The sequence below is a fragment of the Heterodontus francisci genome, chromosome 25, assembly GCF_036365525.1.
Source record: "Heterodontus francisci isolate sHetFra1 chromosome 25, sHetFra1.hap1, whole genome shotgun sequence".
In the NCBI taxonomy this organism is placed as follows: domain Eukaryota; kingdom Metazoa; phylum Chordata; class Chondrichthyes; order Heterodontiformes; family Heterodontidae; genus Heterodontus; species Heterodontus francisci.
The window spans coordinates 10,764,344-10,790,142 of NC_090395.1; positions in this window are offsets into that span (position 1 = coordinate 10,764,344).

Here is a 25,799-nt window from a genome sequence, read left to right on the forward strand (position 1 = left end):
ACACTCTCAGACAGTCTCTATCACTCTCTGACACTCTCTATCACTCTCTATCACTCTCTGACACTCTCAGACACTCTCTATCACTATCTGACACTCTCTGACACTCTCTATCACTTGCTGTCACTCTCAGACACTCTCTATCACTCTCTGACACACTCTCACTCTCTCTGACATTCTCTTTCACCCTCTGACACTCTCAGACACTCTCTTTCACCCTCTGACACTCTCAGACACTCTCTTTCACTCTCTGACACTCTCTGACAATCTCTGACACTCTCAGACACTCTCTATCAGTCTCTTTCACGCTCTGACACACTTTGGCAATCTCTGACACTCAGACACGCTCTGTCACGCTCTGACACTCTCAGACACTCTCTGTCACTCTCCATCACTCTCTGTAACTCTCTGACACTCTCAGACACTCTCTATCACTCTCTATCACTCGTGACACTCGCAGACACTCTCAGACAATCTCTATCACTCTCAGACACTCTCTGACACTCTCTGACTCCTTCAGACACTCTATATCACTCTCTATCACTCTCTGACAGTCTCTGACACTCTCTAGCACTCTCTGACACCCTCTATCACTCTCTGACATTCTCATTCTCTCTCTATCAATCTCTGACACTCTCTGACAATCTCAGACACTCTCTGTCACTCTCTGACACACTCTGACACACTCTGACACTCTCTGACACTCTCTGACACTCTCAGACACTCTCTGTCACTCTCTATCACTCTCTGACACTCTCTGACAGTCGCTGATACACTCAGACGCTCTCAGCCACTCTCAGACACTCTCTATCATTCTCTGACACTCACTGACACTCTAAGACACTCTCTGTGACTCTCAGAAACTCTCTATCACTCTCTGTCACTCTCAGAAACTCTCTATCACTCTCTCACACTCTCAGACAGTCTCTATCACACTCTGACACTCTCTATCACACTCTATCACTCTCTGACACTCTCAGACATTCTCTGACATTCTCTGACACACTCTGACACTCTCTGACACTGTCAGACACTCGCTGTCACTCTCCATCACTCGCTGACACACTCTGACACAATTTGACAATCTCTGACACTCTCAGACACTCTCTATCACTCTCTGACACTGACTGACACCCTCAGACACTCTCTGTCACTCTCTGACACTTTCTATCACTCTCTGACAATCTCTGACAAACTCTGAAACTCTCTGACACTCTCCATCACTCTCTATCACTCTCTCACACAATTTGACACTCTCTATCACTCTCTGACACTCTCAGACACTCTCTATCACTCTATGACACTCTCAGACTCTCTCTATCAATCTCTGACACTCTCTGACACACTCAGACACTCTCTATCACTCTCTGACACTCACTGACACTCTCAGACACTCTCTGTCACTCTCAGATACTCTCTAACACTCTCTGACACTCTCGGACAGTCTCTATCACTCTCTGACACTCTCTATCACTCTCTATCACTCTCTGACACTCTCAGACACTCTCTATCACTCTTTGACACTCTCTGACACTCTCTATCACTTGCTGACACTCTTTGACACTCTCTATCACTCTCTGACACACTCTCACACTCTCTGATATTCTCTTTCACCCTCTGTCACTCTCAGACACTCTCTTCCGCTCTCTGACACTTTCTGACAATCTCTGACACTCTCAGACACTCTCTATCAGTCTCTTTCACTCTCTGACACACTTTGACAGTCTCTGACACTCAGACACGCTCTGTCACGCTCTGACACTCTCAGACACTCTCTGTCACTCTCCATCACTCTCTGTAACTCTCTGACACTCTCAGACACTCTCTATCAATCTCTATCACTCGCTGACACTCGCAGACACTCTCAGACAATCTCTATCACTCTCTGACACTCTCTGACACTCTCTGACTCCTTCAGACACTCTCTATCACTCTCTATCACTCTCTGACAGTCTCTGACACTCTCTATCACTCTCTGACACTCTCTATCACTCTCTGACACTCTCATACTCTCTCTATCAATCTCTGACACTCTCTGACAATCTCAGACACTCTCTGTCACTCTCTGACACACTCTGACACTCTCTGACACTCTCAGACACTCTCTGTCACTCTCTATCACTCTCTGACACTCTCTGACAGCCGCTGATTCTCTCAGACGCTCTCAGCCACTCTCAGACACTCTCTATCATTCTCTGACACTCACTGACACTCTCAGGCACTCTCTGTCACTCTCAGAAACTCTCTATCACTCTCTGTCACTCTCAGAAACTCTCTATCACTCTCTTACACTCTCAGACAGTCTCTATCACACTCTGACACTCTCTAGCACACTCTATCACTCCATGACACTCTCAGACACTCTCAGACACTCTCTATCACTGTCTGACACTCTCTGACACTCTCTGACACTCTCTGACACTCTCTGACACTCTCCGACTCTCTCTCACACTCTCTGACACTCTCTATCACTTGCTGACACTCTCAGACACTGTCTTTCGCTCTCTGATACTCTCTGACTCTCTCTGTCACTCTCTGACTCTCTCTGACAATCTCTGACACTCTCAGACACTCTCTATCACTCTCTTTCACTCTCTCACACACTCTGACAATCTCTGACACTCTCAGACACGCTCTGTCACGCTCTGACACTCTCAGACACTCTCAGACACTCTCTATCACTCTCTATCACTCTCTGTAACTCTCTGACACTCTCAGAGACACTCAGACAATCTATATCACTATCTGACACTCTCAGACACTCTCTGACAATCTCTGACACTCTCAGACACTCTCTGACACTCTCTATCTCTCTCTATCAAACTCTGATACTCTCTGACACACTATGACACACTCTGACAGACTCTGGCACTCTCTATCACTCTTTATCACTCTTTTTCACTCTCTGACACTCTCAGACACACTCTGTCACTCTCTGACACTCTCAGACACTCTCTATCACTCTCTGACATTCTCTATCACTCTCTGACACTCTCTGAAACTCAAAGACACTCTCTATCGCACTCTATCACTCTCCATCACTCTTTGACACTCTCAGACACTCTCTCTCACGCTCTATCACTCTGTGACACTCTCTGACACACTGAGAGTCTCTGACACTCTCAGACACGCTCTGTCACTCTCTGACCCTCTCTGTCACTCTCTGACTCCCTCAGACACACTCTGACACTCTCAGACACTCTCTAACACTCTCTGACACTCTCAGACACTCTCTGACACCCTCAGACACTCTCAGACACTCTCTACCGCTTTCTGACTCTCTCAGACACTCTCTATCACTCTCAGACACTCTCTATCACTCTCTGACACTCACTGACACTCTCAGGCACGCTCTGTCACTCTTTGACACTCTCAGACACTCTCCATCACTCTCTATCACTCTCTGACACTCTCTGACATTCTCAGAAACTCTCTATCACTCGCTGACACTCTCAGACACTCTCAAACATTCTCTATCACTCGCTGACACTCTCAGACACTCTCTGACACTTTCTATCACTCTCTAAAACTGACTGAAACTCTCAAACACTCTCTGTCACTCTCAGACACTCTCAGACACTCTCTCTCACTCTCTGACACTCTCTGACACTCCCTATCACTCTCTGACACTCTCTGACACTCTCTGACACTCTCTGACACTCTCTGACACTCTCTGACTCTTTCAGACGCTCTCTGACACTCTCAGACTCTCTCTATCAATCTCTGACACTCTCTGACACACTCAGACACTCTCTATCACTCTCTGACACTCTCTGACACACTCTGACACACTCTGACACTCTCTGACACTCTCAGACACTCTCTGTCACTCTCTATCACTCTCTGAAGCACTCTGACAGTCGCTGATACTCTCAGACGCTCTCAGCTACTATCAGACACTCTCTATCACTCTCTGACACTCTCAGACAGTCTCTATCACTCTCTGACACTCTCTATCACTCTCTATCACTCTCTATCACTCTCTGACACTCTCAGACACTCTCTATCACTCTCTATCACTCTCTGACACTCTCTGACACTCTCTATCACTTGCTGACACTCTCAGACACTCTCTATCACCCTCTGACACTCTCAGACACTCTCTTTCGCTCTCTGACACTCTCTGACAATCTCTGACACTCTCAAACACTCTCTATCAGTCTCTTTCACGCTCTGACACACTTTGACAATCTCTGACCCTCAGACACGCTCTGTCACGCTCTGACACTCTCAGACACTCCCTGTCACTCTCTATCACTCGCTGACACTCGCAGACACTCTCAGACAATCTCTATCACTCTCTGACACTCTCTGACACTCTCTGACACCTTCAGACACTCTCTATCACTCTCCATCACTCTCTTACACTCTCAGACAGTCTCTATCACACTCTGACACTCTCTATCACACTCTATCACTCTATGACACTCTCAGACACTCTCTGACACTCTCTGACACTCTCTGACACTCTCTGACACTCTCTGACATTCTCTGACACACTCTGACATTCTCTGACACTCTCTGACACTGTCAGACACTCTCTGTCACTCTCCATCACTCTCTGACACACTCTGACACAATTTGACAATCTCTGACACTCTCAGACACTCTCTGTCACTCTCTGACACTGACTGACACCCTCAGGCACTCTCTGTCACTCTCAGACACTCTCGATCACTCTCTGACACTTTCTATCACTCTCTGACAATCTCTGACAAACTCTGAAACTCTCTGACACTCTCTATCACTCTCTATCACTCTCTCACACAATTTGACACTCTCTATCACTGTCTGACACTCTCAGACACTCTCTATCACTCTATGACACTCTCAGACACTCTCTATCACTCTCTGAAACTCTCTGACACTCTCTGACACTCGCTATCACTCTCTGTCACTCTCTGACACACTCTGACAGTCTTTGACAATCTCAGTCACACTCAGACACTCTCTATCACTCTGTGACACTCTCAGACACACTGTGACACTCTCTGACACTCTCTATCACTTGCTGACACTCACAGACACTCTCTATCACTTTCTGACACTCTCACACTCTCTGACATTCTATTTCACCCTCTGACACTCTCAGACACCCTCTATCGCTCTCTGACACTCTCTGACAATCTCTGACACTCTCAGACACTCTCTGACACTCTGACACTCTCTATCACTATCACACACTCTGACACTCTCTATCATTCTTTGACACTCTCTGACACTCTCTACCACTCTCTGACACTCTCAGACACTCTCTATCACTCTCTATCAATCTCCGACACAATCTGACACTCTCTATCACTCTCACACACTCTGACACTCTCTGAAAGTCTCTGACACTCTCAGACACTCTCTGACACCCTCAGACACTCTCAGACACTCTCTACCGCTTTCTGACACTCTCAGACACTCTCTATCACTCTCTGACACTCTCTGACTCACTCTGACACTCACTATCACTCTCTGACACTCTCTATCACTCACTGACACACTCTGGCAATCTCTGACACTCTCAGACACTCTCTATTACTCTCTGACACTCTCTGACACTCTCTGACTCTTTCGGACACTCTCTGACACTCTCAGACTCTCTCGATCAATCTCTGACACTCTCTGACACACTCAGACACTCTCTATCACTCTCTATCACTCTCTGACACTCTCTGACACACTCTGACACTCTCTGACACTCTCTGTCACTCTCTATCACTCTCTGACGCACTCTGACAGTCGCTGATACTCTCAGACGCTCTCAGCCACTCTCAGACACTCTCTATCACTCTCTGACACTCACTGACACTCTCAGACACTCTCTGTCACTCTCAGATACTCTCTAACACTCTCTGACACTCTCGGACAGTCTCTATCACTCTCTGACACTCTCGAAGACTCTCTATCACTCTCTGACACTCTCAGACACTCTCTATCACTATCTGACACTCTCTCACACTCTCTGACATTCTCTTTCACCCTCTGACACTCTCAGACACTCTCTTCCGCTCTCTGACACCTTCTGACAATCTCTGACACTCTCAGACACTCTCTATCAGTCTCTTTCAGTCTCTGACACACTTTGACAGTCTCTGACACTCAGACACGCTCTGTCACGCTCTGACACTCTCAGACAGTCTCTGTCACTCTCCATCACTCTCTGTAACTCTCAGACACTCTCAGACACTCTCTATCACTCTCTATCACTCGCTGACACTCGCAGACACTCTCAGACAATCTCTATCACTCTCTGACACTCTCTGACACTCTCTGACTCCTTCAGACACTCTCTATAACTCTCTATCACTCTCTATCACTCTCTGACAGTCTCTGACACTCTCTATCACTCTCTGACACTCTCATACTCTCTCTATCAATCTCTGACACTCTCTGACAATCTCAGACACTCTCTGTCACTCTCTGACACACTCTGACACTCTCTGACACACTCAGACACTCTCTGTCACTCTCTATCACTCTCTGACACTCTCTGACAGCCGCTGATACTCTAGGACGCTCTCTATCACTCTCTATCACTCGCTGACACTCGCAGACACACTCAGACAATCTCTATCACTCTCTGACACTCTCTGACACTCTCTGACTCCTTGAGACACTCTCTATCACTCTCTATCACTCTCTATCACTCTCTGACAGTCTCTGACACTCTCTATCACTCTCTGACACTCTCATACTCTCTCTATCAATCTCTGACACTCTCTGACAATCTCTGTCACTCTCTGTCACTCTCTGACACACTCTGACACTCTCTGACACACTCAGACACTCTCTGTCACTCTCTATCACTCTCTGACACTCTCTGACAGCCGCTGATACTCTAGGACGCTCTCAGCCACTCTCAGACACTCTCTATCATTCTCTGACACTCACTGACACTCTCAGACACTCTCTGTCACTCTCAGAAACTCTCTATCACTCTCTGTCACTCTCAGAAACTCTCTATCACTCTCTTACACTCTCAGACAGTCTCTATCACTCTCTGACACTCTCTATCACACTCTATCACTCTATGACACTCTCAGACACTCTCTATCACTCTCTGACACTCTCTGACACTCTCTGACACTCTCTATCACTCTCCGACTCTCTCTCACACTCTCTGACACTCTCTATCACTTGCTGACACTCTCAGACATTCTCTTTCACCCTCTGTCACTCTCAGACACTGTTTTTCGCTCTCTGACACTCTCTGACTCTCTCTGACACTCTCTGACTCTCTCTGACAATCTCTGACACTCTCAGACACTCTCTATCACTCTCTTTCCCTCTCTCACACACTCCGACAATCTCTGATACTCTCAGACACGCTCTGTCACGCTCTGACACTCTCAGACACTCTCTATCACTCTCTATCACTCTCCGTAACTCGCTGACACTCTCAGACACTCTCAGACAATCTCTATCACTATCTGACACTCTCAGACACTCTCTGACAATCTCTGACACTCTCAGACACTCTCTGACACACTCTATCTCTCTCTATCAAACTCTGATACTCTCTGACACACTATGACACACTCTGACAGACTCTGACACTCTCTATCACTCTTTATCACTCTTTATCACTCTTTATCACTCTCTGACACTCTCAGACACACACTGTCACTCTCAGACACTCTCAGACACTCTCTATCACTCTCTGACATTCTCTATCACTCTCTGACACTCTTTGAAACTCAAAGACACTCTCTATCACACTCTATCACTCTCTGACACTCTCAGACACTCTCTATCACAATCTGACACTCTCTGACACACGCTGACACTCTCTCTCACGCTCTATCACTCTCTGACAATCTCTGACACACTGACACTCTCAGACACTCTCTGTCACTCTCAGAAACTCTCTATCACTCTCTGTCACTCTCAGAAACTCTCTATCACTCTCTTACACTCTCAGACAGTCTCTATCACACTCTGACACTCTCTATCACACTCTATCACTCTATGACACTCTCAGACACTCTCTCTCACTCTCTTTCACTCTCTGACACACTCTGACAATCTCGGACACTCTCAGACACGCTCTGTCACTCTCTGACACTCTCTATCACTCTCTGACACTCTCTGACACTCTCTGACACTCTCTGACACTCTCAGACACTCTCAGACATTCTCTATCACTCTCTGACACCCTCAGACACTCTCTGACACTCTCAGACACTCTCTAACACTCTCAGACACTCTCTGACACGCTCAGACACTCTCAGACACTCTCTACCGCTTTCTGACACTCTCAGACACTCTCTATCACTCTCAGACACTCTCTATCACTCTCTGACACTCACTGACACTCTCAGACACTCTCTGTCACTCTCTGACACTCTCTGACACTCTCTGACACTCTCTCACACTCTCTGACACTCTCTATCACTTGCTGACACTCTCAGACACTCTCTATCACTCTCTGACACTCTCTCACACTCTCTGACATTCTCTTTCACCCTCTGACACTCTCAGACACTCTCTTTCGCTCTCTGACACTCTCTGACAATCTCTGACACTCTCAGACACTCTCTATCACTCTCTCACACACTACGACAATCTCTGACACTCTCAGACACGCTCTGTCACGCTCTGACACTCTCAGACACTCTCCATCACTCTCTGTAACTCTCTGACACTCTCAGACACTCTATATCACTCTCTATCACTCGCTGACACTCGCAGACACCCTCAGACAATCTCTATCACTCTCTGACACTCTCAGACACTCTCTGACAATCTCTGACACTCTCAGACACTCTCTGACACTCTCTATCTCTCTCTATCACACTCTGATACTATCTGACACACTATGACACACTCTGACACACTCAGAGACACTCTGTCACTCTCTGACATTCTCTATCACTCTCTGACACTCTCTGAAACTCAAAGACACTCTCTATCACACTCTATCACTCTCCATCACTCTCTGACACTCTCTGTCTCTCTCTATCACACTCTGATACTATCTGACACACTATGACACACTCTGACACATTCAGACACACTCTGTCACTCTCAGACACACGCTGACACTCTCTGTCAAGCTCTATCACTCTCTGACACTGTCTGACACACTGACAGTCTCTGACACTCTCAGACACTCTCAGACACTCTCTATCACTCTCTTTCACTCTCTGACACACTCTGAGAATCTCTGACACTCTCAGACACGCTCTGTCACTCTCTGACACTCTCTGTAACTCTCTGGCACTCTCAGACACTCTCTATCACTCTCTATCACTCGCTGACACTCGCAGACACTCTCAGAAACTCTCTATCACACTCTGACACTCTCAGACACTCTCTATCACTCTCTGAATCGCTCTATCCCTCTCTGACTCACTCTGACACTCTCTGACTCACTCTGACACTCTCTATCACTCTCTGACACTCTCTATCACTCTCCATCACTCTCTGACACACTCTGGCAATCTCTGACACTATCAGACACTCTCTGTCACTTTCAGACACTCTCAGAAACTCTCTATAACACTCTGACTCTCTCTATCATTCTCTGTCACTCTCTGACACTCTCTATCAATCTCTGACACTCTCTATCAATCTCTGACACTCTCAGACACTCTCTATCACTCTCTATCACTCTCTATCACTCTCTGACACTCTCTGACACTCTCTGACACTTTCAGACACTCTCTATCACTCACTGACACTCTCTGACACTCTCTATCACTCTCTGACACTCTCTATTACTCTCTGATACACTCAGACTCTCTCTATCAATCTCTGACACTCTCTATCACTCTCTGACACTCTCTATCACTCTCTGACACACTCTGACACTCTCTGACACTCTCAGACACTCTCTGTCACTCTCTATCACTCTCTGACACACTCTGACAGTCGCTGATACTCTCAGACGCTCTCAGCCACTCTCAGACACTCTCTATCACTCTCTGACACTCACTGACACTCTCAGACACTCTCTGTCACTCTCAGAAACTCTCTATCACTCTCTGACACTCTCTGACACTCTCTGACACTCTCAGACACTCTCAGACACTCTCTGTCACTCTCTATCACTCTCTGACGCACTCTGACAGTCGCTGATACTCTCAGACGCTCTCAGCTACTATCAGACACTCTCTATCACTCTCTGACACTCTCAGACAGTCTCTATCACTCTCTGACACTCTCTATCACTCTCTATCACTCTCTATCACTCTCTGACACTCTCAGACACTCTCTATCACTCTCTATCACTCTCTGACACTCTCTGACACTCTCTATCACTTGCTGACACTCTCAGACACTCTCTATCACTCTCTGACACACTCTCACACTCTCTGACATTCCCATTCACCCTCTGACACTCTCAGACACTCTCTTTCGCTCTCTGACACTCTCTGACACTCTCTGTCACTCTCAGAAACTCTCTATCACTCTCTGACACTCTCAGACAGTCTCTATCACTCTCTGACACTCTCTGTCACTCTCTATCACACTCTGACACACTCAGACACTCTCTATCACTCTCTGACACTCTCTATCACTTGCTGACACTCTCAGAAACTCTCTATCACTCTCCGACACTCTCTGACACTCTCTGACATTCTCTTTCACCCTCTGACACTCTCAGACAGTCTCTTTCGCTCTCTGACACTCTCTGACAATCTCTGACACTCTCAGACACTCTCTATCACTCTCTTTCACTCTCCGACACTCTTTGACAATCTTTGACAGTCAGACACGCTCTGTCACGCTCTGACACTCTCAGACACTCTCTATCACTCTCTATCACTCTCTGTAACTCTCTGGCACTCTCAGACACTCTCTATCACTCTCTATCACTCGCTGCCACTCGCAGACACTCGCAGACACTCTCAGACACTCTCTATCGCTCTCTATCACTCGCTGCCACTCGCAGACACTCTCAGACACTCTCAGACACTCTCTATCACTCTCTGACACTGTCTATCACTCTCTGACACTCTCTGACACTCTCTGACTCTTTCAGACACTCTCTATCACTCTCTGACACTCTCTGGCAGTCTCTGTCACTCTCTGACACTCTCTATCACTCTCTGACACTCTCAGACTCACTCTATCAATCTCTGACACTCTCTGACACTCTCAGACACTCTCTGTCAGTCTCTGACACACTCTGACACTCTCTGACACTCTCAGACACTCTCTGTCACTCTCTATCACTCTCTGACACACTCTGACAGTCGCTGATACTCTCAGGCGCTCTCAGCCACTCTCAGCCACTCTCTATCACTATCTGACTCTCACTGACACTCTCAGACACTCTCTGTCACTCTCAGAAACTCTCTGACACTCTCTATTACTCTCCGACTCTCTCTGACACTCTCTGAGTCTCTCTATCACTTGCTGACACTCTCAGACACTCTCTATCACTCTCTATCACTCTCTGTAACTCTCTGGCACTCTCAGACACTCTCTATCACTCTCCATCACTCGCTGACACTCGCAGACACTCTCAGACAATCTCTATCACTCTCTGACACTCTCTATCACTCACTATCACTCTCTGTAACTCTCTGGCACTCTCAGACACTCTCTATCACTCTCCATCACTCGCTGACACTCGCAGACACTCTCAGACAATCTCTATCACTCTCTGACACTCTCAGACACTCTCTGACAATCTCTGACACTCTCAGACACTCTCTGATACTCTCTATCTCTCTCTATCACACTCTGATACTCTCTGACACACTATGACACACTCTGAAACACTCTGACACTCTCTATCACTCTCCATCACTCTCTGGCACTCTCAGACACTCTCTATCACTCTCTGACACTCTCTGACACTCTCAGACACTCTCTATCACTCTCTGACACTCTCTGACACTCTCAGACACACGCTGACACTCTCTATCACGCTCTATCACTCTGTGACACTCACTGACACACTGGCAGTCTCTGACACTCTCAGACACTCTCTATCACTCTCTTTCACTCTCTGACACACTCTGCCAATCTCTGACACTCTCAGACACGCTCTGTCACTCTCTGACACTCGCAGACACTCTCTATCACTCTCCATCACTCTCTGTAAGTCTCTGACACTCGCAGTGACTCTCAGAAACTCTCGATCACTCTCTGACACTCTCAGACACTCTCTATCACGCTCTGAATCGCTCTATCCCTCTCTGACTCACTCTGACACTCTCTGACTCTCTCTGAAACTCTCTATCCCTCTCTGACACTCCATATCACTCTCTATCACTCTCTGACACACTCTGACACACTCTGGCAATCTCTGACACTCTCAGACAATCTCTGTCACTTTCAGACACTCTCAGACACTCTCTATAACACTCTGACTCTCTCTATCATTCTCCGTCACTCTCTGACACTCTCCATCACTCTCTGACACTCTCTATCAATCTCTGGCACTCTCTGAAACTCTCAGACACTCTCTATCACTCTCTATCACTCTCTGACACACTCTGACTGTCGTTGAAACTCAAAGACGCTCTCAGATACTCTCAGACACTCTCTATAACTCTCTGACACTCACTGACACTCTCAGACACTCTCTGTCACTCTCAGACACTCTCTGTCACTCTCAGACACTCTCTATCACTCTCTGACACTCTCAGACAATCTCTATCACTCTCTGACACTCTCTATCACTCTCTATCACTCTCTGACAGTCTCTATTTCTCTCTGACTCACTCTGACACTCACTATCACTCTCTGACACCCTCTATCACTCTCTATCACTCACTGACGCACTCTGACACACTCTGACAATCTCTGACACTCTCAGACACTCCCTATTACTCTCTGACACGCACTGACACACTCAGACACTCTCTGTCACTTTCAGACACTCTCAGACACTCTGTATAACTCTCTGAGTCTCCCTATCACTCTCTGTCACTCTCTGACACTCTCTGACACTTGCTGACTCTTTCAGACACTCTCTTTCACTCTCTATCACTCTCTGACACTCTCTGACATTCGCTGAAACTCTCAGACGCTCTCAGCCACTCTCAGACACTCTCTATCACTCTCTGACACTCACTGATACTCTCAGACACTCTCTGTCTCTCTCAGAAACTCTCTATCACTCTCTGACACTCTCAGACAGTCTCTATCACTCTCTGACTCTCTCTACCACTCTCTACCACTCTCTGACACTCTCTGACAATCTCTGACACTCTCAGACACGCTCTGTCACGCTCTGGCACTCTCAGACACTCTCTATCACTCGCTGTAACTCTCTGACACTCACAGACACTCTCAGACACTCTCTATCACTCTCTGACACTCTCTGACACTCTCAGACACTCTCTGACAATCTCTGACACTCTCAGACACTCTCTGACACTCTCTATATCTCTCTATCACTCTCTGATACTCTCTGACACACTATGACACACTCTGACACACGTTGACACGCTCGATCACTCTTTATCACTCTTTATCACTCTCTGACACTCTCTGACACTCTCTGACACACTCTGACAATCTCTGACACTCTCAGATACTCTCAGACACACTCTGTCACTCTCAGACACTCTCTATCACTCTCTGACACTCTCTGACACTCAAAGACACTCTCCATCACTCTCTGACACTCTCAGACACTCTCTATCACTCTCTGACACTCTCTGAAACTCTCAGACACTCACTGATACTCTCTATCACGTTCTACCTCTCTCTCACACTCTCTGACACACTGACAGTCTCTGATACTCTCAGACACTCTCTATCACTCTCTTTCACTCTCTGACACACTCTGACAATCTCTGACACACTCAGACACGCTCTGTCACTCTCTGACACTCTCAGACACTCCCTATTACTCTCTGACACGCACTGACACACTCAGACACTCTCTGTCACTTTCAAACACTCTCAGACACTCTGTATAACTCTCTGACTCTCTCCATCACTCTCTGTCACTCTCTGACACTCTCTGACACTCTCTGACTCTTTCAGACACTCTCTTTCACTCTCTATCACTCTCTGACACTCTCTGACACTCACTATCACTCTCTGACACTCTCTATCACACTCTGACACTCTCAGACTCTCTCTATCAATCTCTGACGCTCTGACACTCTCAGACACTCTCAGACACACTCTGTCACTGTCTATCACTCTCTGAAACACTGTGACACTCACTGATACTCTCAGACACTCTCTGTCTCTCTCAGAAACTCTCTATCACTCTCTGACACTCTCAGACTGTCTCTAGCACTCTCTGACACTCTCTACCACTCTCTACCACTCTCTGACACTCTCTATCACTCTCTGACTCTCTCTCACACTCTCTGACACTCACTCTCACTTGCTGACACTCTCAGACACACTCTATCACTCTCTGACACTCTCTCACACTCTCTGACATTCTCTTTCACTCTCTGACACTCTCAAACAATCTCTTTCGCTCTCTGACACTCTCTGACAATCTCTGACACTCTCAGACACGCTCTGTCACGCTCTGACACTCTCAGACACTCTCTATCACTCTCTGTAACTCTCTGACACTCGCAGACACTCTCTATCACTCTCCATCACTCTCTGTAAGTCTCTGACACTCGCAGACACTCTCAGAAACTCTCGATCACTCTCTGACACTCTCAGACACTCTCTATCACGCTCTGAATCGCTCTATCCCTCTCTGACTCACTCTGACACTCTCTGACTCTCTCTGAAACTCTCTATCCCTCTCTGACACTCCATATCACTCTCTATCACTCTCTGACACACTCTGACACACTCTGGCAATCTCTGACACTCTCAGACAATCTCTGTCACTTTCAGACACTCTCAGACACTCTCTATAACACTCTGACTCTCTCTATCATTCTCCGTCACTCTCTGACACTCTCCATCACTCTCTGACACTCTCTATCAATCTCTGGCACTCTCTGAAACTCTCAGACACTCTCTATCACTCTCTATCACTCTCTGACACACTCTGACTGTCGCTGAAACTCTCAGACGCTCTCAGATACTCTCAGACACTCTCTATAACTCTCTGACACTCACTGACACTCTCAGACACTCTCTGTCACTCTCAGACAATCTCTATCACTCTCTGACACTCTCTATCACTCTCTATCACTCTCTGACAGTCTCTATTTCTCTCTGACTCACTCTGACACTCACTATCACTCTCTGACACCCTCTATCACTCTCTATCACTCACTGACGCACTCTGACACACTCTGACAATCTCTGACACTCTCAGACACTCCCTATTACTCTCTGACACGCACTGACACACTCAGACACTCTCTGTCACTTTCAGACACTCTCAGACACTCTGTATAACTCTCTGAGTCTCTGTATCACTCTCTGTCACTCTCTGACACTCTCTGACACTTGCTGACTCTTTCAGACACTCTCTTTCACTCTCTATCACTCTCTGACACTCTCTGACATTCGCTGAAACTCTCAGACGCTCTCAGCCACTCTCAGACACTCTCTATCACTCTCTGTAACTCTCTGACACTCGCAGACACTCTCAGACACTCTCTATCACTCTCTTTCACTCTCTGACACACTCTGATAATCTCTGACACTCTCAGACACGCTCTGTCACTCTCTAACACTCTCAGACACTCTCCATCACTCTCTCACACTCACTGACACTCGCGGACACTCTCAGACACACTCTCTATCACTCTCTGACACTCTTAGACAATCTCTATCAATCTCTGACACTCTCAGACACTCTCTATCACTCTATGAATCGCTCTATCCCTCTCTGACTCACTCTGACACACTCTATCACTCTCTGACACTCTCTATCACTCTCTATCACTCTCTGGCAATCTCTGACATTCTCAGACACTCTCTGTCACTTCCAGACACTCTCAGAAACTCTCTATAACTCTCTGACTCTCTCTATCACTCTCTGACACTCTATGACACTCTCAGACACTCTCTATCACTCTCTGACACACTCTGACACACTCTGACACACTCTGACACTCTCTGACACTCTCTGTCACTCTCTGTCACTCTCTATCATTCTCTGACACACTATGACAGTCGCTGAAACTCTCAGACGCTCTCAGACACTCTGAGACACTCTCAGACACTCTCAGACACTCTCAGACACTCTCTATCACTCTCTGACACTCACTGACACTCTCAGACACTCTCTATCACTCTTTGACACTCTCTATCACTCTCCATCACTCTCTGACACTCTCTGACACTCTCTGACACTCTCTATCACTCCCTATCACTCTCTGACACACTCTGACACACCCTGACACTCTCAGACACTCTCTATCACTCTCTATGACTCTCTGACACAATTTGACACTCTCTATCACTCTCTTGAACTCTCAGAAACCCTGTATCACTCTATGACACTCTCTGACATTGTCTATCACTCTCTGACTCACTCTGACACTCTCTGACAATCTCAGACACTCTCTCTCAGTCTTTCACACTCTCTGAAACTCTCTGACACACTCACACTCTCTCTGACACTCTCTATCACTCTCTGACACTCTCTGACACTCTCTGACACTCTCTGACACACTCTGACACTCTCTGACACTCTCTATCACTCTCTGACACTCTCTGATACACTCTGACAAACTCTATCGTTTTCTGACACTCTCTGACACAATCTGACACTCTCTATCACTCTCTATCACTCTCTGACACTCTCTATCACTCTCTATCACTCTCTATCACTCTCTATCACTCTCTGACACACTCTGACGCACTCTGACAATCTCTGAGACTCTCAGGTACTCTCAGACACGCTCTGTCACTCTCAGACACTCTCAGACACTCTATCACTCTGACATTCTCTATCACTCTCTGACACTCTCTGACACTCAAAGACACTCTCCATCACACTCTATCACTCTCCATCACTCTCCATCACTCTCTTACACTTTTAGACACTCTCTATCTCTCTCTGACACTCACTGACACTCTCAGACACTCTCTATCACTCTCTGACACTCTCAGACACTCTCTATCACTCTTTGACACTCTCTATCACTCTCCATCACTCTCTGACACTCTCTATCACTCTCTGACACTCTCTATCACTCCCTATCACTCTCTGACACACTCTGACACACCCTGACACTCTCAGACACTCTCTATCACTCTCTGACACTCACTGAAACTCTCAGACACTCTCTGTCACTCTCTATGACTCTCTGACACAATTTGACACTCTCTATCACTCTCTTGAACTCTCAGAAACCCTGTATCACTCTATGACACTCTCTGACATTGTCTATCACTCTCTGACTCACTCTGACACTCTCTGACAATCTCAGACACTCTCTCTCAGTCTTTCACACTCTCTGAAACTCTCTGACACACTCACACTCTCTCTGACACTCTCTATCACTCTCTGACACGCTCTGACACACTCTGACACTCTTTGACACTCTCTATCACTCTCTGACACTCTCTGATACACTCTGACAAACTCTATCGTTTTCTGACACTCTCTGACACAATCTGACACTCTCTATCACTCTCTGACACTCTCTATCACTCTCTATCACTCTCTATCACTCTCTGACACACTCTGACACACTCTGACAATCTCTGAGACTCTCAGGTACTCTCAGACACGCTCTGTCACTCTCAGACACTCTCAGACACTCTATCACTCTGACATTCTCTATCACTCTCTGACACTCTCTGACACTCAAAGACACTCTCTATCACACTCTATCACTCTCCATCACTCTCCATCACTCTCTTACACTCTCAGACACTCTCTATCACTCTCACACACTCTGACACTCTTTATCACTCTCTGACACTCTCTTACACACTCTCACAATCTCTGAGACTCTCAGATACTCTCAGACAAGCTCTGTCACTCTCAGACACTCTCAGTCTCTCTCTATCACTCTCTGACATTCTCTATCACTCTCTGACACTCAAAGACACACTCGATCATACTCTATCACTCTCCATCACTCTCTTACACTCTCAGACACTCTCGAACACTCTCTGACACTCTCTGACACTCGCTGAAACTCTCTATCACGCTCTATCACTCTCTGACTCTCTCTGACTCACTCTGACACACTCTATCACTCTCTGAAACTCTCTATCACTCTCTATCACTCTCTGACACTCACTGACACTCTCAGACACTCTCTGTCACTTTCAGACACTCTCAGACACTCTATAACTCTCTGACTCTCTCTATCACTCTCTGACACTCTCTGACACTCTCTGACACTCTCTGACTCTTTCAGACACTCTCTATCACTCTCTGTCACTCTCTGACACTCTGTGACACTCTCTATCACTCTCTGACACTCTCTATCATCTCTGACACTCTCAGACTCTCTCTGTCACTCTCTATCACTCTCTGACACACTCTGACTGTCGCTGACACTCTCAGACGCTCTCAGACACTCTCAGACACAGTTTATCACTCACTGACTCTCTCTATCACTCTCAATCACTCTCTGACACTCAATGACACTCTCAGACACTCTCTGTCACTTTCAGGCACTCTCAAAATCTCTATAACACTCTGACTCTCTCTATCACTCTCTGACACTCTCAGAATCTCTCAGAATCTCTCTATCACTCTCTGACACTCTCTGACACTCTCTGACTCACTCTGACACTCTCGATCACTCTCTGACACTCTCTATCACTCACTGACACACTCTGACACACTCTGGCAATCTCTGACACTCTCAGCCGCTCTCTATCACTCTCTGACACTATCTGACACTCTCAGACACTCTCTGTCACTTTCAGACACTCTCAGACACTCTCTATAACTCTCTGACTCTCTCTATCACTCTCTGACACTCTCTGACAATCTCTGACTCTTTCAGACACTCTCTATCACTCTCTGAAACTCTCCATCATCTCTGATACTCTCAGATTATCTCTATCAATCTCTCACACTCTCTGACACTCTCAGACACTCTCTATCACTCTCTGACACTCACTGACACTCTCAGACACTCTCTGTCACTCTCAGACACTATTTGTGACTCTCTGACACTCTCTGATACTCTCAGACAGTCTCAATCACTCTCTGACACTCTCTATCACTCTCTGATACTCTATCACTCGCTGACACTCTCAGACACTCTCTATCACTCTCTGATACTCTCTATCACTCTCTATCACTCTCTGCCACTCTCTGCCACTCTCTGACACTCTCAGACACTCTCTATCACTCCCTATCACGCTCTGACACTCTCAGACAATCTCTGACACACTCACACTCTCTCTGACACTCTCTATCACTCTTTGACACTCTCTGACACACTCTGACACTCTCTGACACTCTCTTTCACTCTCTGATGCTCTCTGTCACACTCTATCGCTCTCCTACACACTCTGACACAATGTGACACTCTCTGACACTCTCAGACACTCTCTATCACTCTCTGACACACTCTGACACAATCTGACTATCTCTGACACTCTCTATCACTCTCTGACACTGACTGACACTCTCAGACACTCTCTGTCACTCTCAGAGACTCTCAGACACTCTCTATCACTCTCTGACACTTTCTATCACTCTCAGACACTCTCTGACTCACTCTGAAATTCTCTGACACTCTCTATCACTCTCTATCACTCTCTGACACTCTCTGACACTCTCTGACTCACTCTGACACTCTCGATCACTCTCTGACACTCTCTATCACTCACTGACACACTCTGACACACTCTGGCAATCTCTGACACTCTCAGACGCTCTTTATCACTCTCTGACACTCTCTGACACTCTCAGACACTCTCTGTCACTTTCAGACACTCTCAGACACTCTCTATAACTCTCTGACTCTCTCTATCACTCTCTGACACTCTCTGACAATCTCTGACTCTTTCAGACACTCTCTATCACTCTCTGAAACTCTCCATCATCTCTGATACTCTCAGATTATCTCTATCAATCTCTCACACTCTCTGACACTCTCAGACACTCTCTATCACTCTCTGACACTCACTGACACTCTCAGACACTCTCTGTCACTCTCAGACACTATTTGTGACTCTCTGACACTCTCTGATACTCTCAGACAGTCTCAATCACTCTCTGACACTCTCTATCACTCTCTGATACTCTATCACTCGCTGACACTCTCAGACACTCTCTATCACTCTCTGATACTCTCTATCACTCTCTATCACTCTCTGCCACTCTCTGCCACTCTCTGACACTCTCAGACACTCTCTATCACTCCCTATCACGCTCTGACACTCTCAGACAATCTCTGACACACTCACACTCTCTCTGACACTCTCTATCACTCTTTGACACTCTCTGACACACTCTGACACTCTCTGACACTCTCTTTCACTCTCTGATGCTCTCTGTCACACTCTATCGCTCTCCTACACACTCTGACACAATCTGACACTCTCTGACACTCTCTATCACTCTCTATCACTCTCTGACACACTCTGACACAATCTGACTATCTCTGACACTCTCTATCACTCTCTGACACTGACTGACACTCTCAGACACTCTCTGTCACTCTCAGAGACTCTCAGACACTCTCTATCACTCTCTGACACTTTCTATCACTCTCAGACACTCTCTGACTCACTCTGAAATTCTCTGACACTCTCTATCACTCTCTATCACTCTCTGATACAATTTGACACTCTCTGTCACTCTCTGACACTCTCAGACAATCTCTATTACTCTCTGACATTGTCTATCACTCTCTGACACTCTCTGACACTCCCAGACACTCTCTGACACACTCTGACTGTCGCTGACACTCTCAGACGCTCTCAGACACTCTCAGACACACTTTATCACTCACTGACTATCTCTATCACTCTCTATCACTCTCTGACACTCAATGACACTCTCAGACACTCTCTGTCACTTTCAGGCACTCTCAGAAACTCTATAACACTCTGACTCTCTCTATCACTCTCTGACACTCTCAGAATCTCTCAGAATCTCTCTATCACTCTCTGACACTCTCAGACCCTCTCTATCACTCTCTGAATCTCTCTCCCACTCTCTGACACTCTCTGACACTCTCTGACACTCTCTGACTAACTCTGACACTCTCTATCACTCTCTGACACTCTCTATCACTCACTGACACACTCTGACACAATCTGGCAATCTCTGACACTCTCAGACGCTCTCTATCACTCTCTGACACTCTCTGACACTCTCAGACACTCTCTGACACTCTCTGACTCTTTCAGACACTCTCTATCACTCTCTAACACTCTCTGACACTCTCTGACACTCTCTGACAATCTCTATCACTCTCTGAAACTCTCTATCATCTCTGATACTCTCAGAATCTCTCTATCAATCTCTGACACTCTCAGACACTCTCTATCACTCTCTATCACTCTCTGACACTCACTGACACTCTCAGACACTCTCTGTCACTCTCAGACACTATTTGTCACTCTCTGACACTCTCTGATACTCTCAGACAGTCTCAATCACTCTCTGACACTCTCTATCACTCTCTGACACTCTATCACTCGCTGACACTCTCAGACACTCTCTATCACTCTCTGATACTCTCTATCACTCTCTATCACTCTCTGTCACTCTCTATCACTCTCTGACACTCTCTATCACTCTCTGCCACTCTCTGCCACTCTCTGACACTCTCAGACACTCTCCATCACTCCCTATCACTCTCTGAAACTCTCAGACAATCTCTGACACTCTCAGACACTCTCTATCACTCCCTATCACTCTCTGACACTCTCTGAAACTCTCTGACACACTCACACTCTCTCTGACACTCTCTATCACTCTTTGACACTCTCTGACACACTCTGACGCTCTCTTACACACTCTGACACACTCTATCGCTCTCTGACACACTCTATCGCTCTCTGACACTCTCTGACACAATCTGACAATCTCTGACACTCTCAGACACTCTATATCACTCTCTGACACTGACTGACACTCTCAGACACACTCTGTCACTCTCAGAGACTCTCAGACACTCTCTATCACTCTCTGACACTTTCTATCACTCTCTGACAATCTCTGTCACTCTCTGATACAATTTGACACTCTCTGTCACTCTCTGACACTCTCAGACAATCTCTATTGCTCTCTGACATTGTCTATCACTCTCTGACACTCTCTGACACTCTCTGACACTCCCAGACACTCTCTGTCACTCTCTATGACATTCTATCACTCTCTGACACTCTCTGACACTCTCAGACACTCTCAGACACTCTTTATCTCTCTCTGACACTCTGTATCACTCTCTATCACTCTCTGACACTCTCAGACACTCTCTATCACTATCTGACATTCTCTATCACTCTCTATCACTCTCTGACACACTCTGACACAGTATGAAACTCTCTATCACTCTCTGACACTCTCAGTCACTCTCTATCACTCTCCATCACTCTCTGATACACTCTGACACTCTCTATCACTCTCACACACTCTGACACTCTCTATCACTCTCTGACACTCTCTGACACTCTCTATCATTCTCTATCACTTTCTCCCACTCTCTGACACTCTCTGACACTCTCAGACATTCTCTATCACTCGCTGAAACCCTCAGACACTCTCTTACACTCTCAGACACTCTCTATCACTCTCTGACACTCTCTGACACTCTCAGACACTCGCTGAAACTCTCTATCACGCTCTATCACTCTCTGACACTCTCTGACACTCTGACAGTATCTGACACTCTCAGACATTCTCTATCACTCTCTTTCACTCTCTGACACACTCTGACAATCTCTGACACTCTCAGACACTCTCAGACACTCTCTAAACACTCTCTGACAATCACTGACACTCTCAGACATGCTCTGTCACTCTCTGACACTCTCAGACACTCTCTATCACTCTCTATCACTCTCTATCACTCTCTGACACTCTCTGACATTCTCAGACACTCTCTATCACTCTCTATCACTCGCTGACACTTGCAGACACTCTCAGACACTCTCTGTCACTCTCTGACACTCTTAGACACTCTCTATCACTCTCTGTCACTCTCTATCACTCTCTGACACACTCTGACACAATCTGACAATCTCTGACTCTCTCTATCACTCTCTGACACTGACTGAGACTCTCAGACACTCTCTGTCACTCTATGACACTCTCAGACACTCTCTATCACTATCTGACACTTTCTATCACTCTCTGACACTCTCTGACACAGTCTGAAACTCTCTGACACTCTCCATCACTCTCTATCACTCTCTGAAACAAGTTGACACTCTCTATCAGTATCTGAAACTCTCAGACAGTCTCTATCACTCTATGACACTCTCTGACATTGTCTATCACTCTCTGACACACTCTGACACTCTCTGACACTCACAGACACTCTCTATCACTCTCTGACACTCAATGACACTCTCAGACACTCTCTGTCACTCTCAGACACTCTCTATCACTCTCTATCACTCTCTATCACTCTCTGACACTCTCTGATACTCTGACTCACTCTGACACTCTCGATCACTCTCTGACACTCTCTATCACTCACTGACACACTCTGACACACTCTGGCAATCTCTGACACTCTCAGACGCTCTCTATCACTCTCTGACACTCTCTGACACTCTCAGACACTCTCTGTCACTTTCAGACACTCTCAGACACTCTCTATAACTCTCTGACTCTCTCTATCACTCTCTGACACTCTCTGACAATCTCTGACTCTTTCAGACACTCTCTATCACTCTCTGAAACTCTCCATCATCTCTGATACTCTCAGATTATCTCTATCAATCTCTCACACTCTCTGACACTCTCAGACACTCTCTATCACTCTCTGACACTCACTGACACTCTCAGACACTCTCTGTCACTCTCAGACACTATTTGTGACTCTCTGACACTCTCTGATACTCTCAGACAGTCTCAATCACTCTCTGACACTCTCTATCACTCTCTGATACTCTATCACTCGCTGACACTCTCAGACACTCTCTATCACTCTCTGATACTCTCTATCACTCTCTATCACTCTCTGCCACTCTCTGCCACTCTCTGACACTCTCAGACACTCTCTATCACTCCCTATCACGCTCTGACACTCTCAGACAATCTCTGACACACTCACACTCTCTCTGACACTCTCTATCACTCTTTGACACTCTCTGACACACTCTGACACTCTCTGACACTCTCTTTCACTCTCTGATGCTCTCTGTCACACTCTATCGCTCTCCTACACACTCTGACACAATCTGACACTCTCTGACACTCTCAGACACTCTCTATCACTCTCTGACACACTCTGACACAATCTGACTATCTCTGACACTCTCTATCACTCTCTGACACTGACTGACACTCTCAGACACTCTCTGTCACTCTCAGAGACTCTCAGACACTCTCTATCACTCTCTGACACTTTCTATCACTCTCAGACACTCTCTGACTCACTCTGAAATTCTCTGACACTCTCTATCACTCTCTGATACAATTTGACACTCTCTGTCACTCTCTGACACTCTCAGACAATCTCTATTACTCTCTGACATTGTCTATCACTCTCTGACACTCTCTGACACTCCCAGACACTCTCTGACACACTCTGACTGTCGCTGACACTCTCAGACGCTCTCAGACACTCTCAGACACACTTTATCACTCACTGACTATCTCTATCACTCTCTATCACTCTCTGACACTCAATGACACTCTCAGACACTCTCTGTCACTTTCAGGCACTCTCAGAAACTCTATAACACTCTGACTCTCTCTATCACTCTCTGACACTCTCAGAATCTCTCAGAATCTCTCTATCACTCTCTGACACTCTCAGACCCTCTCTATCACTCTCTGAATCTCTCTCCCACTCTCTGACACTCTCTGACACTCTCTGACACTCTCTGACTAACTCTGACACTCTCTATCACTCTCTGACACTCTCTATCACTCACTGACACACTCTGACACAATCTGGCAATCTCTGACACTCTCAGACGCTCTCTATCACTCTCTGACACTCTCTGACACTCTCAGACACTCTCTGACACTCTCTGACTCTTTCAGACACTCTCTATCACTCTCTAACACTCTCTGACACTCTCTGACACTCTCTGACAATCTCTATCACTCTCTGAAACTCTCTATCATCTCTGATACTCTCAGAATCTCTCTATCAATCTCTGACACTCTCAGACACTCTCTATCACTCTCTATCACTCTCTGACACTCACTGACACTCTCAGACACTCTCTGTCACTCTCAGACACTATTTGTCACTCTCTGACACTCTCTGATACTCTCAGACAGTCTCAATCACTCTCTGACACTCTCTATCACTCTCTGACACTCTATCACTCGCTGACACTCTCAGACACTCTCTATCACTCTCTGATACTCTCTATCACTCTCTATCACTCTCTGTCACTCTCTATCACTCTCTGACACTCTCTATCACTCTCTGCCACTCTCTGCCATTCTCTGACACTCTCAGACACTCTCCATCACTCCCTATCACTCTCTGAAACTCTCAGACAATCTCTGACACTCTCAGACACTCTCTATCACTCCCTATCACTCTCTGACACTCTCTGAAACTCTCTGACACACTCACACTCTCTCTGACACTCTCTATCACTCTTTGACACTCTCTGACACACTCTGACGCTCTCTTACACACTCTGACACACTCTATCGCTCTCTGACACACTCTATCGCTCTCTGACACTCTCTGACACAATCTGACAATCTCTGACACTCTCAGACACTCTATATCACTCTCTGACACTGACTGACACTCTCAGACACACTCTGTCACTCTCAGAGACTCTCAGACACTCTCTATCACTCTCTGACACTTTCTATCACTCTCTGACACTCT